Source organism: Cyprinus carpio, chromosome B18, assembly GCF_018340385.1.
Source record: "Cyprinus carpio isolate SPL01 chromosome B18, ASM1834038v1, whole genome shotgun sequence".
NCBI lineage: Eukaryota > Metazoa > Chordata > Actinopteri > Cypriniformes > Cyprinidae > Cyprinus > Cyprinus carpio.
The window spans coordinates 21,429,790-21,442,073 of NC_056614.1; the positions used below are offsets into that span (position 1 = coordinate 21,429,790).

At 35.4% G+C, this 12,284-nt stretch overlaps 1 protein-coding gene across 2 annotated transcripts in view; it reads left to right on the top strand.

Moving 5' to 3' along the window:
* Positions 1–12,284, top strand: part of LOC109079841 (tetraspanin-9-like) — a 175,473-nt gene that overhangs the window by 68,992 nt on the left and 94,197 nt on the right. The window lies entirely within an intron of this gene.

Consider the following 12,284-nt stretch of genomic DNA (forward strand, 5'->3'; position numbering starts at 1 on the left):
AGTAGGCTAGTCAAAATTACCAAAAGCCTCATCCATTGCTTCTGCCAACCGTAGGGTTGTAAATTATCAACAGATTTTAGATTTTCCATTTCATGCTCAGGTCGCCAGAGACATTCATAATGTTACATTTTTTGTGTGCGTGATTGTCATTCAGGGCAGGCGTCAAGCGCAAAGTTGAAATCCATGTAGCATTCAGAGCAGCGGTGGGAACGTACAGAGCGAGTGATTGATGACTTCCACGCTGTGTAAAATGATACAGCCCCCCACCACCTCACCATCATACCTGAGATATTGCATTGCAAATTGTCTCTGCATTGGTAATGGGGTGAATATAGCCATAAATCCCAGAATCTTCTTACCTCTTGCATGTTTCTCACAGCGGTGTGGTGAACATGGGGATCAGTCTTTAACATGTTGTCATTAACTTTCAAGAACATTTTTTTTCATTGTAGCACAGATTAAAACGCTAATTAAATTCAGTGTTGAGCTCTGTTTCCAGTCATGAATGTGTGCCTACGCAATCATTTTCATCGAAGAGAGATTGTCACATGCCCACCGTCTGTTCACTATCTGAGGGACAGGTGTTTTTGTTCAGCATAGATGATTTTGAGCAGTTTAGTGATGCAAGAGTTCAACTTTCCTTCTCAGTTTACACCTTTATTCATTGTATTTATGAGTTCTTTGGTGCTTTCCTTTGCTCTGTAATATTTTACCCCAAATTAAAAAAAAAAAAAAAGTTTAAAAAGCATGTTTTAGAAAGTTAAGATTTTTCTTTTTGACATTTTCATTATAGTTCTACTATATGCTATATGGGTCATTCCGTGTCAACTCAACCAGAGGTCAATTTTTTTTAATTTTGCTGATTTTTTTTTTCTATAGAAAGATAAACATGTATAATGATGAAAGCCAAACTATTAAATGGCATGGATGAATATTTACTGAGTAATCCACTATTTTGTAGAGGAGGGTCAAAATGGCAATTTTCACCTGAGATTCATAGCCAAATTACAGGGGCTTAAAAATGACTTCAGAAAGATGGCAGCATTATAATGTTACTTTTATACAGAGATTGGTAGGTCTATTAGTAAAATCTGTTGACTTCAGCTGTCTTTGTTGCATTATGGTGATCATTCAAAACGGGGAAAGAGCTTGTTTTTTCGTTAATCGTTAAAATTTTACACAATTTTCAGTTGTCAAAAACAAAATGTGGGTCACTTTCAAAAAATATGACACTGCTTTTCTTTTAAAGAAGAATGTCTGAAGAACAAATAATGTTTAAACTAGAAATTTATCTTGTTTCCTTCTGTCAAAATTCTAGTTTTTAATGAACTTTTTGTTTGGAGTCTAATCCAAAATAGTGGATTACTCAGTAAATATTCATCCATGGCATTTAATATTTTAGCTTTCATGACTATACATGTTTATCTTCAAGTAAATCTTCAGAAAAAATATTAGCAAAATCAAAACTCTGGTTGAGTTGACACGGAACCATATATATGATATACTGGTTATTAAATTGCGAAGTGTTTATACATCATAGTAATGGTTTGCCATTTAAAGAAGGTGGGGGGGGGGGGCAGCTACAGCTATGATAATGGAATAAGAATCACCACTGAAAATAATAAGAAATTAAAAAAGGGAAGAAAAAAAACGTTCAGTACAATACAGGGTTATGTTAGAATCACTGAGATACTATTTGTATTAATATTTTTAATTAGTTTGTATTTTGATATTTTCTGTTTTTAAATAGTTTTTTATTTTTAATTTGAAAGATTTTCTATTTTTTAAATATTTTTTATTCATTTTTATTTAATTTGTGGTTATTTTAGTTCATCATGATAAAATAAATAAAAATGAGAAATGTTGCCTTGGCAACTGCTGAAATATATATTTTTTTAATTAGTTTATTTCAGTTAAAAGTTATTTTATTTAAAAGATTTTGTGGTTTTATTTTTAACTAATATAACACAATAATCTTAATTGGTCTTAAAACATGCTTTGTTTTCTTTGTGAAATATACATTTTCTTTTTTTCCCCCTTTAAATTGTAGAGAGAAATGTTTTTGTGAAATTGACCCGTGTTGCATCTGATGTGCTAGTCATGTTAAGTTGCATAGGAAATCTGTGGAGTGCACTGGGAAAGACTTCAGATACTCTGTCGTTAAGATTGGAATACTGATGGTGGCTGAAGATGCAACTGACTTTGCAATCCTCACCCCCCGGGGCCAGTGCAGTGAGACCGAAGTGAGAGTACATGGCTGCATTTGAGTGCTGCTACCTCCTGTAACCTTGAGGCTTGTTGGCAACTTGGTGCACAGTTTTGCTGCTGTGTGTTTAGACATAACTATAAATATAAGGCTGATGGCCACCCCAGAGAAAAGTGAGGAGGTGAGGACAATGAACTTGAGTACTGCATGTTGATGCATAGACACTCTGCTCATAGATCCACAATATGCACATGATGTTTTCCCCCTCTCCAACACAATAGCTATAAGGGATTTATTCCCTTGTATACATCACTGTTATGTGCACAATCAATCAATAAGGCAATGTGAAAGATGGACAAGGTTATGTGTGAATGAAAATAGCAAAAGTGCTTCTGGCAGATTATGTGATGGAGGAGAAATCAGACTGCTCATGTGCAAATACAAGGACATGAAGAAGAGGGATAGAGAAGGACTATATGATAAAAGAATTTTGACATGACATGATTTTTTATTTATTTATTTTTTATGCTGTATGTTGTTGCCCATTTTATTGACAGGTTAGCTGTGTTCCAAAACCTAATAAGTTATCTATATCTAATAGGCAACATTGTAATATCATGAAACCATAATAAGTGTGTTATTCCCTTCAGACGCTTTACAAAGCAGCTCTACAAGCCACACAAATAGTGCTCATTTCTGGAGAATTGACTCCAGTCTTGATTTTAATATATTTGGTGTTATCGTGATTTTGATGTTAAATATCAGTGGATTTTTTTTTTAAATATATATATATATATTGATTGATTGATTGAACTTTATTGTCCAGTCTGTTTTCACAGAGAGGAAATTTTTCTTTGACACTGTAACATACATTCACTGCTTAGAAATCACACCACACATCAACAACACAATTCTATAATTAAACACTGTAAGAAAGAAAATTTTAAAATATCAACAGCAATTCTATTGCTTCAATTAAAATACTGTACGATTCAAGATAATCACTGCCAATGGAAGAAAAGATCTTTTATAGACATTTTTTCTAGCCAAGGGAATTTTTAGTATACGTCCAGATGGGAGCAATTCAAAAGCAGAATGAAGAGGATGTGTGTTATCTTTAAAAAATCGCAATTGCCATTTTACCCATGAAATGATCGAACAAGCTCTGAAGTGGCTGTTGTTTTTGTCCAGTAATCTTATTTGCTTGATTAATTATTTGTGATAGTTTGTTCTTTTGTTTTAATGTTAGATTGCCGTACCATGAAACAATATTATATGTGAGAATACTCTCAATCATTGATCGATATAAACATAGTTAGGGTCTGCTGACCGATATTAAAGCTTCTCAGTTTCCTGAGGAGACCCAGGCGCTGTCGTGCTTTTTTATGAATGTACTCCACATTACTTTCAAAATTAAGTTTCTCATCTATAATTGTACCCAAATATATATTGTTTTAATTTGTGATTTTCACAAGTTGGTGCAAATTCTTATTATTCCTTGCAACTGTAGCATTGTTTTAGGCTTTTTTATTTATTTCGTTATTTATTTTTGGGAGAGTTTAAAAGACTTTACTCTTTGGCCAGTATGACCCAGTAACAAGCTGTTGAACCCCTAAAGGAAAAATAACTGTGCGTTTTTCTTTTCTGACAGTGTATGTAGCCAAATCATTTAGTTTTTAAAATAGGAATATAGTGGGAGAGTAGACAGGAAACACCAGATAGATTGATCAGAGATGCACCTGCACATAAAGCACTGCCAAACGACATGACGAGCACGTTTATTATCCACCAGGCCCACCGACAGTTCCCCTGGAGCAGCCTGGGTTCAGGCGTTCTGCAAGGGTAGTCTCAGCCTCAGGGCGCCGTGCCTGCAGGACGTCATGGACCCGCTGAAATGCAGTGCACACAGAAAAGTGTCAAGTAGAGTCCAAAATTATAAGCTTCACTGTAATTGGCTGACTGCTGCATAATTAATTAATGAGTCAAGGGTGCACAGGTTAGTTTTATCAGTTTGACTTTGACAAGTCTTGTTTACAGGGTATGAGGCTGCATTTGTTTGAGGCACGTAGTAGCAATATCCTCAAGCTAATCTGTGTAATCAACTGCTTTTTCTCAGAGTTATGACCATGAAATGATCAGTACTCGTGACTTTTTTTTCTTTTCTTTCTTCCTTAGAATTAGAATGATTTCTGAAGGATCATGTTTCCATGAAGACTGGAGCAACGGCTGCTGAAAATTCAGCTTTGCTATCACACGGAGAAATTACATTTTAAAATATATTAAAATGAAAAAGTTATTTTAAAATTTCAATAATATTTCACAGTATTACTATACTTTTACTCAATTTTTGATTTTTGATTTTTGATCCAATAAATGCAGCCTTGAGCATACAAGACTTCTTTCAAAAACATTCAAGAATATATTACCTACATATACACCAGAGCTGGGTAGAATACTTAGAAATTAGTCTTTTACTGATTCCAAATTACATTCCAAAATTTGTAGTTTGTAACATAATCCAGTACATTACACATTTTAGGTAATATAACTAAATGGCAACTACTTTTTATTACTTTTGACCAAAGTCGTTTATCACATAGATTTAAATAGGATAACCTATTACCATATTGGCACAAATACAAGTGTAAATAATAAATACCATACTGTACCATACTGATATAAAAACACAAGGAGTAAGAAAAAATATTCCATTAGTTGTAAATAACAACATGAAGTGCATTAAACGTTATGTTATGTCAAGGTTTTGTAAATGAATTGCAGAAGCTTCGTGAGTTTAATAAAAAAAAACTAATAATTCATTAAATTGTAAAAATATAAACTTAAAAAGTCATTTTAGAATAACATTAATCAAATTGAAACACTTATTAAAAAAAAATTATTTACCTGCATGTCATGTGACCATTAACAAACAGAACCGTGAACATACAAATGTGATACTTGATTATTAAAATATTTATTTTAAAATCTAAGGGTCCTTCAAGTTAATATATTAGGTGAAAGCTGATCAGATGACAAAAAAGTTTGGGAATGCCTGCATTACATGTAAATAAGAAATAACGTGAACTTGTGCAGTTTAAAATTGTGCATTCTTTGTGTGAATGTCCACAAAACCGGAAGACTTTCCCAATGTATATAAACGGTAGCCTATTTTAGAAAGGAACATTTAAAAGATGAAAAAGAAGAATTAGGGAGAATCAATAAATTATGAATCCTTTATTGCCACTGTGTGAATATGTAATTGTGTAATCCATAAAAAAGTAACTGTAGTCTGATTAAGAGTATTTTAAAATATAATTTAATCTTAATAAAAACTACTTCATTTTTGGAACCTGATTACGTAACCCAGATTAAATGTAATCAGTTATTACCTAACTCTGATATACACACATTTCTTATGATGTAATGGAAGCAAATAATGTAGTGATCAACAATTTTCTTGTATTTTCATGAACTTTTGACATTATGAGTGATGCCATAGAAACCAATTATTTTTTTGTAAGACTAGCACACAAGTACAGTAGTGATACAGTAGCTCAAGGACACAGGATACGACCCTAGAGGTAGCAGCCCTAATCTTCATCCCTAGTCTACACTACCTCCACATAATGGAGACTTATCCGCTGTATTGCACATTTAATGAATATTAAGTACCGAACGCTTCAACTCAGCAATCCATTTCGGCACATGAATCTGCAGTTACAATCCATCCCATCATTAAACACTCCATCAGCCTCTCTGTCTCCCTTTAATGATCCTCGTCTCCTTTCTTTCACACACTCCCACCTCCATCTGGTCAAGGGCTTCTTCGGTTCTGTACAGTCAACCTTTCTCAACCTCTTTCATGCATGTGGAGCTCCTCTGCTATTTTAAAACTTTCAAGAGTTTTCCCTTGAGTAATGATTGTCCTTGCTGCTTTCTGTGACACACTTGTGTACGTATGTGTGAAATGGACAGAAGCTGAAAAAAACTTGAGGAAATTGATGAAGTGGGTGTTCAGTTGGTCTTCTCTGAAGTGACTGATTTTAATGATCTGACGAGATGGCAAAGCCTGTCTGTGTGCATGTATTACAAACTCTATCAGATCATTGAGTAGAGGAGAAACAGACAGACAGGAAGAGAAAGAGGGAATGGGGCGGGGGGGTGTGATGCATAGCAGCTGTTCATTAAAATGCATTTGGGGTTGCGTTTGGACCCCAGGCGGAGTGCCAGATTTGCACATCTGAAGCCGCTGGCCCAGATTAAACTCTCACCACTTTACGTTTCTGACTTGCGTTCTGACAACGGCTCCAATTACCAACATTTTCAGGGAGAGTTAAATACATCCGCCTGTGAAAGCTCACACCCTCTGTGCCCGATCCTTGCACTTGGGTTTGTGATGGTACGCAGGCACTGAAGCGCAGATTACGGCACAGCAGTCATGTGCTGCACACTTCCTCACTTTTGTGTCCCAGCTCAAACTCCAAATGAGCTCAGTTAAAGTGCTGCTCTGCTCAACTAGGGTGCATTTATTAATTAATCGGGCTTAATAAGGCGTGCAACTCATCACACGGTTTATGCTACAGACATGAGATACCTTATTGTACTGCTAGTTGAAGAGATGTATTCTATTAATTTTCAAAGTGATTGCACTATTGATTTTTCCTATAGAGGAAATTCATAGAAGCCAATAAACCAAAAACCAGAACATCGAGTATATTTTGTTTTTGAAAGAATTCTTTTATGCTCATTAAGACTCTATTTGATGAAAAATATAGTAATATTGTGAAAATGTTTTAAAATAACATTTTTATATTTTAATACATTTTTAAAAATGATTTATCTGCAATGATGAATTTTCTGCAGCCATTACTCCAGTCACATGATCCTTCATAAATGATTGTAATATGCTGATTTGGTGCTAATAAATATTTATTGATATTGTCAGTGTTAAACAGTCTTGCTGCTTAATATTTTTGTGGAAACTGTGATGATTTTTTCATCCTCAGGATTTTTTGATGAAAAGAAATTTTAAAGAACAACATTTATTTGAAATATCTTTGTGCAGAGTAAAAATATAAATGTATTTATTATTATATAAATAATAATGTATTATTATTTTATTTAAAAAAAAAAACTACTTATAAGATATTGCTAGCAGGGTTGTGGCAAAATTACAATTAATATTTGTTTTAAAATATTGTTCTTAAATTGCGAGCGAATGTAGTGTGTCATTGACTGTCTTAGTCCCTTTTTGCACTTTTCCCCTCCCAATTTGTATGCCGCCTTTTGTCTCTTTGCTTTGCTGTCTGTAGACGTCTTGGTGTCTTCTAGGGTTGAGTATGAAAAATGCTGGGATGTATATGAATATAAAGTGGAAAAGACATTGAAGACTGCCATAATCTCTCAGCCACTCGTGTGTGTCACCACGGGGGCCTCATGAATACTGTAGATGTCTGACGGAAAAATGACAGCTTGGTTTTCTCAGTGACTTCAAACTATTCGGATGCTCTTCCTCTGGACAGCATCACACACACTCGCCCTTCTGCTCAGTGTGACTGAAATCATGACTGAGGAAACCTCTCCTTGAGAAACAGAGCCATTATCCTGTAAGTGGTGCCATGCAGAGTCTTCTTTTGAACTTGTTTTTGTTGTGTATATCGGTCTTTCTTCAACTATTGGCTTTGTGGACTAGAAAATAAACTCCTTTTAAATTGTCAAGGCTATTTTCACAGCTAGCGGTTTAAGTATCAGCTTAAAAAAAGGGATAGTAAAAAAATGACAATGTTTATAGTATAATAGTTTTAAACACAATTTCTGTTTAAACATGGATTTTCATAGTTTAAGATAGAAAGTCTACATAGTGTACATAATATATACATATTATCCAAGACCAATTATTTGACCTTCATAGGTTACCTACAAAAACAAAATTAACTGTTAGCTGAATAAAATCAGCCCCTGGGACATTAAAGTGCTCAAGGTTGAAGAGACTCCAATATATACTTTCAAACAACAACATCTCTTGTTGTGCATTCAGTCTGGCTAAATTAAGTCTACAGTCATCTCTTCCATTCGTCTTGGGACCTCTGAGACCTCAAAATGGGGTGCCCTTATGAAAGTAAACACACAACATACTGCACAGCACCGTGCCCTGTTTATCCAGCAAACAATTAAGCAGTAACATGAGCACAGAGTTTCCATCTTCTTTGTTTTCCCCAGAGACACAGCCTTGGCAATATGGCAGGGGCTCCAGTGTCTCTCAGCGCTTGTATACAGCATTATTGCAGCTGTGGTTGCATCGCCTTGGATGGATTTGGCCATAACCTACTCACTCAGGGTTCTGTTTGACGTATGTGTACATCTGCAGCTCCTGCTTCTTAAATCTCACAGAGACCTGTAAAAAAAAATGGGTTCTTTACCAAGATAGTCATGTCACAACTGGCTCCCTGTCACACATTCTGTCTTCCATTCTCACACTTCTTTCTTTTTTTTCCCCACTCCCTTTCTCTAGTCTCAGATGGCACACCCTTGGACCTCCCACAGTCTGTTAACCGACTGCCTGATGCATATTGCACACAAAATATACAAGATCTGGCTTTAACATCAGTTTCTGATGAGGTTGGCTGACTTTATGCAACTGTATGCTATGTTTACAAGGTAACGGCTGTATAAAGTTTAAAGGAAGAAGTAATCATTGGATTTGCCAAAGTTTCCTAGGTTAATATCATTTAAAAAGTTTTGAGGCACATAGCAAACTAGTCCAAAGGCACAAATATTTTGCTTTATGAATGTGAAAAAATCAGTAGCTCTGTTTTCTGTGTGGGATCAATATTTGCTGTTTAGTTATTTCGAATGAATTTTTTTTTTTTTTTTTTTGCTACAAGTATTTATTATTGGGGTATCAACTCTTTTGGATAAAGCAAAACTTCCTAAACAGCATGCAGAAACAAAATTACATCTGTTAGTCGCTTGTTGCTCTTGCCAAAATAAACAGCAAAGTGGACTATTATGATTTTTGTGTGTGTGTGTTTGTGTGTTTTTATATACTATTATAGAATTTATTCCTGTTTTAAAATGTATTTAATTTAGCTTTAATTTGTCTTTTTTTTTTACATTATTTTCTGTTTATCTTCGTTTTATTTTATTTTTAGTTATTTTAGTTCTTCAACTTAAAGTTGCAAGTAATTATTAAATTATAATGTTTTCACATTTATTTTATTTCAGCTTTATTTTATTTTGATGAAAACAATAAAAGTTTTAGTTTTAGCCATCCTCTTCCAAAAATATGCTCTAGTCTGGGTCAAAGCCCTGAGGTAGATGGTAGAAGGTGTGATCCTTGTCTTATGCTGAGAGCCTCCTTCCTCTAAGTAAGCTCCTGCGAGTCCTATTGTCTCCCTGCAACAGCTGCTCTTGTCAAAGCCAATAAATCACTGCCTTAATGTAAGATTCTGAGGGCTGCGCTCGCTCCAGCAGTGTGAGAATTCACCTCATCTCTCTCATCACCTAGAGAGCAGAACGGCGTTCCTGACCCCTCCAAGTCTCCGCTTGGTTTGATGTCATACTGCACCATGTCATTTTTCTTTTCACTGTAAGCTTAGCCTGATGTCACAGTGTACAGTTGTTGGGCTGAATTGCTTCACTTGCCTTTCATTTGTCATTTTTTGTCAGGTTTAATTGTCACCGCGCTGGTGAGAAGCTGTGTGAAAGATGTCTTGTTCACACGTCAAGGTTTGTTTTGGGGGAGGATCCTGTTTCCAGGATTCTTCCTGAAATCCCAGAGGACATTTTTATTGTTCAGAAGTTGATTTTTTTAAAGCTCTGGAGACTTCATGGAGATCCTCCAATGAAAACAAATGAAACATTTTAAACTACTGTGCATGTTTTCTCTGGAAATTGTTTATGAAAAGTAAAAAACAAAAAGGATACTTCTTCTATTTGATAAGCATGTGAGATTCCTTGTTGTAGTTTGTGTGTGTGTATATATATATATATATATATATATATATATATATATATATATATATATATATATATAGATATATATATAGACATAGATATATATAGATGGATGGATAGATAGAAACCACAGTGCTGTTAAAAGTTTTAGGCACTTATGTAAAAATGCTGTAAAATGAGGATGCTGTCAAAAAATAATGTCATATACAGTAGATTTTCTTTATCAATTAACTTCTATTATCTAAATTAAATCAACATTTGGTGTGACCATCCTTTGCGTTTAAAGCAGCTTTTTCCCTAAGTGCACTTGCACATAGTTTTTCAGCTAGCTTTGCAGGTAGGATTCTTGAAGCTTCTTGGAGACATTGCAGAAGTTCTTCTGGATTTAGTCTGTCTCAGTTTGATCTGTTTCTTCATGTCATTCAAGACAGACTGGATGATGATGAGACCAGATCTGTGTGGAGCACTGGCTGTTGTCAGACTCCTTGTGCAAACAAAAATCTCACTGGATTATTACAATTAATGGTAAAATGAATGTTTGGAAATGTAAACTGATATTTCCTACTGACACACTACAGCAAAAGATAACTGACTTAAAACCATTTTTAGCTGGAGATAATTCTAGTGTTCTGATATTTCTGGCCGTGTATGTATGTATGTATATATGTATGTATATATGTATGTATGGTGTCAAAAAGTGAACCTTTCATATGTTCTAGATTCATTACATGTAAAGTAAAAAAATTTTTTTAAGTGTTTTTTTGTTTTTTAAAGTCAAAAATCCAGTATCTCAAAATATTAGAATATTTACATTTTAGTTTCATTAAATGACCATACCTACAGTATAAATTCCAGACCACAAAGAGGGCAATCCACAGAATTAATGGGGGAAAACTGATGACTTTGCAGTGGTGCAGAAGACAATCACTGACACACCACAAAGAGGGCAAGTCACAGAAGTTCATTACTGAAAGGGGTGGCTGTTCACAGAGTGCTGTATCAAAGCATATTAAATGCAAAGTTGACTGGCAGGAAGAAATTGGGTAGGGAAAGGTGCACAAGCAACAGGGATAACCGCAAGCTTGAGAATACACTCAAGCATACCTGATTCAAACACTTGGGAGAGCTTCACAAGGAGTGGACTGAAGCTGGAGTAAGTGCATCAAGAGTCACACACTCAGACGTCTTCAGGAAAAGGGCTACCAAGCCACTTCTGAAACCGAAACAACGTCAGAAGCATCTTACCTGGGCTAAGGAGAAAAATAACTGGACTGTTGCTCAGTGGTCCAAAGTGCTCTTTTCTGATAAAAGTAAATTTTGCATTTCATTTGGAAATCAAGGTCTGGAGTCTGGATCCAAGCTGCTTGAAGTTCAGTGTGAAGTTTCCGAAGTCAGTGATGATTTGGGGTGCCGTGACGTCTGCTGGTGTTGGTCCATTGTGTTTTATCAAATCCAAAGTCAATGCTGCCATCTACCAGGAGATTTTGGAGCACTTTATGCTTCCATCTGCTGACAAGCTTTATGGAGATGCTGGTTTCCTTTTCCAGCAGGACTTTAGCACCTGCTTACAGAGCCAAAACACTTCCAAGTGTTTCTGATCATTTGCTGCGAACCCACTATTTTCTAAGAATGTGTCGATTATTGTATACCGATGTTGTTCTAATAACTTCGTTTAATAATTAAAGAATGTAGTGTAGCACACAGACTTTATAATCATTGTGAAATTGCTGTTTATTTTGCTGCACCGGCAGTTATAGGGTTAATGCGTGAGAGATGAGCGAGTTATCAGGCTGCTGCGCCTGTGATACTGTTCTGCGTTCTGATTAAAAGCTATGACAGACCGTCTTTGTCATTCTTCAAACATTACAGTAGACATATTTTGGTTTACAAACTGTATTGTTTCATCAGTTAGTCACGTTAGCACTCAGCTACGTATCCACAAAATGTTCAAAGTTTAACAGCTAAACTGTTTTATGTAAAGGTGCTTTGTCAATGGAAGCACTGGCTAAGTGGTTTAAGGACACCTCTCTGTGCCAATCACAACAGGCTTGGCCAGCTGACCAATCAGAGCAGAGTAGGCTTATGGAAGGGAGGGGTTTGCGCTGAACTTGTTTGGAACGAA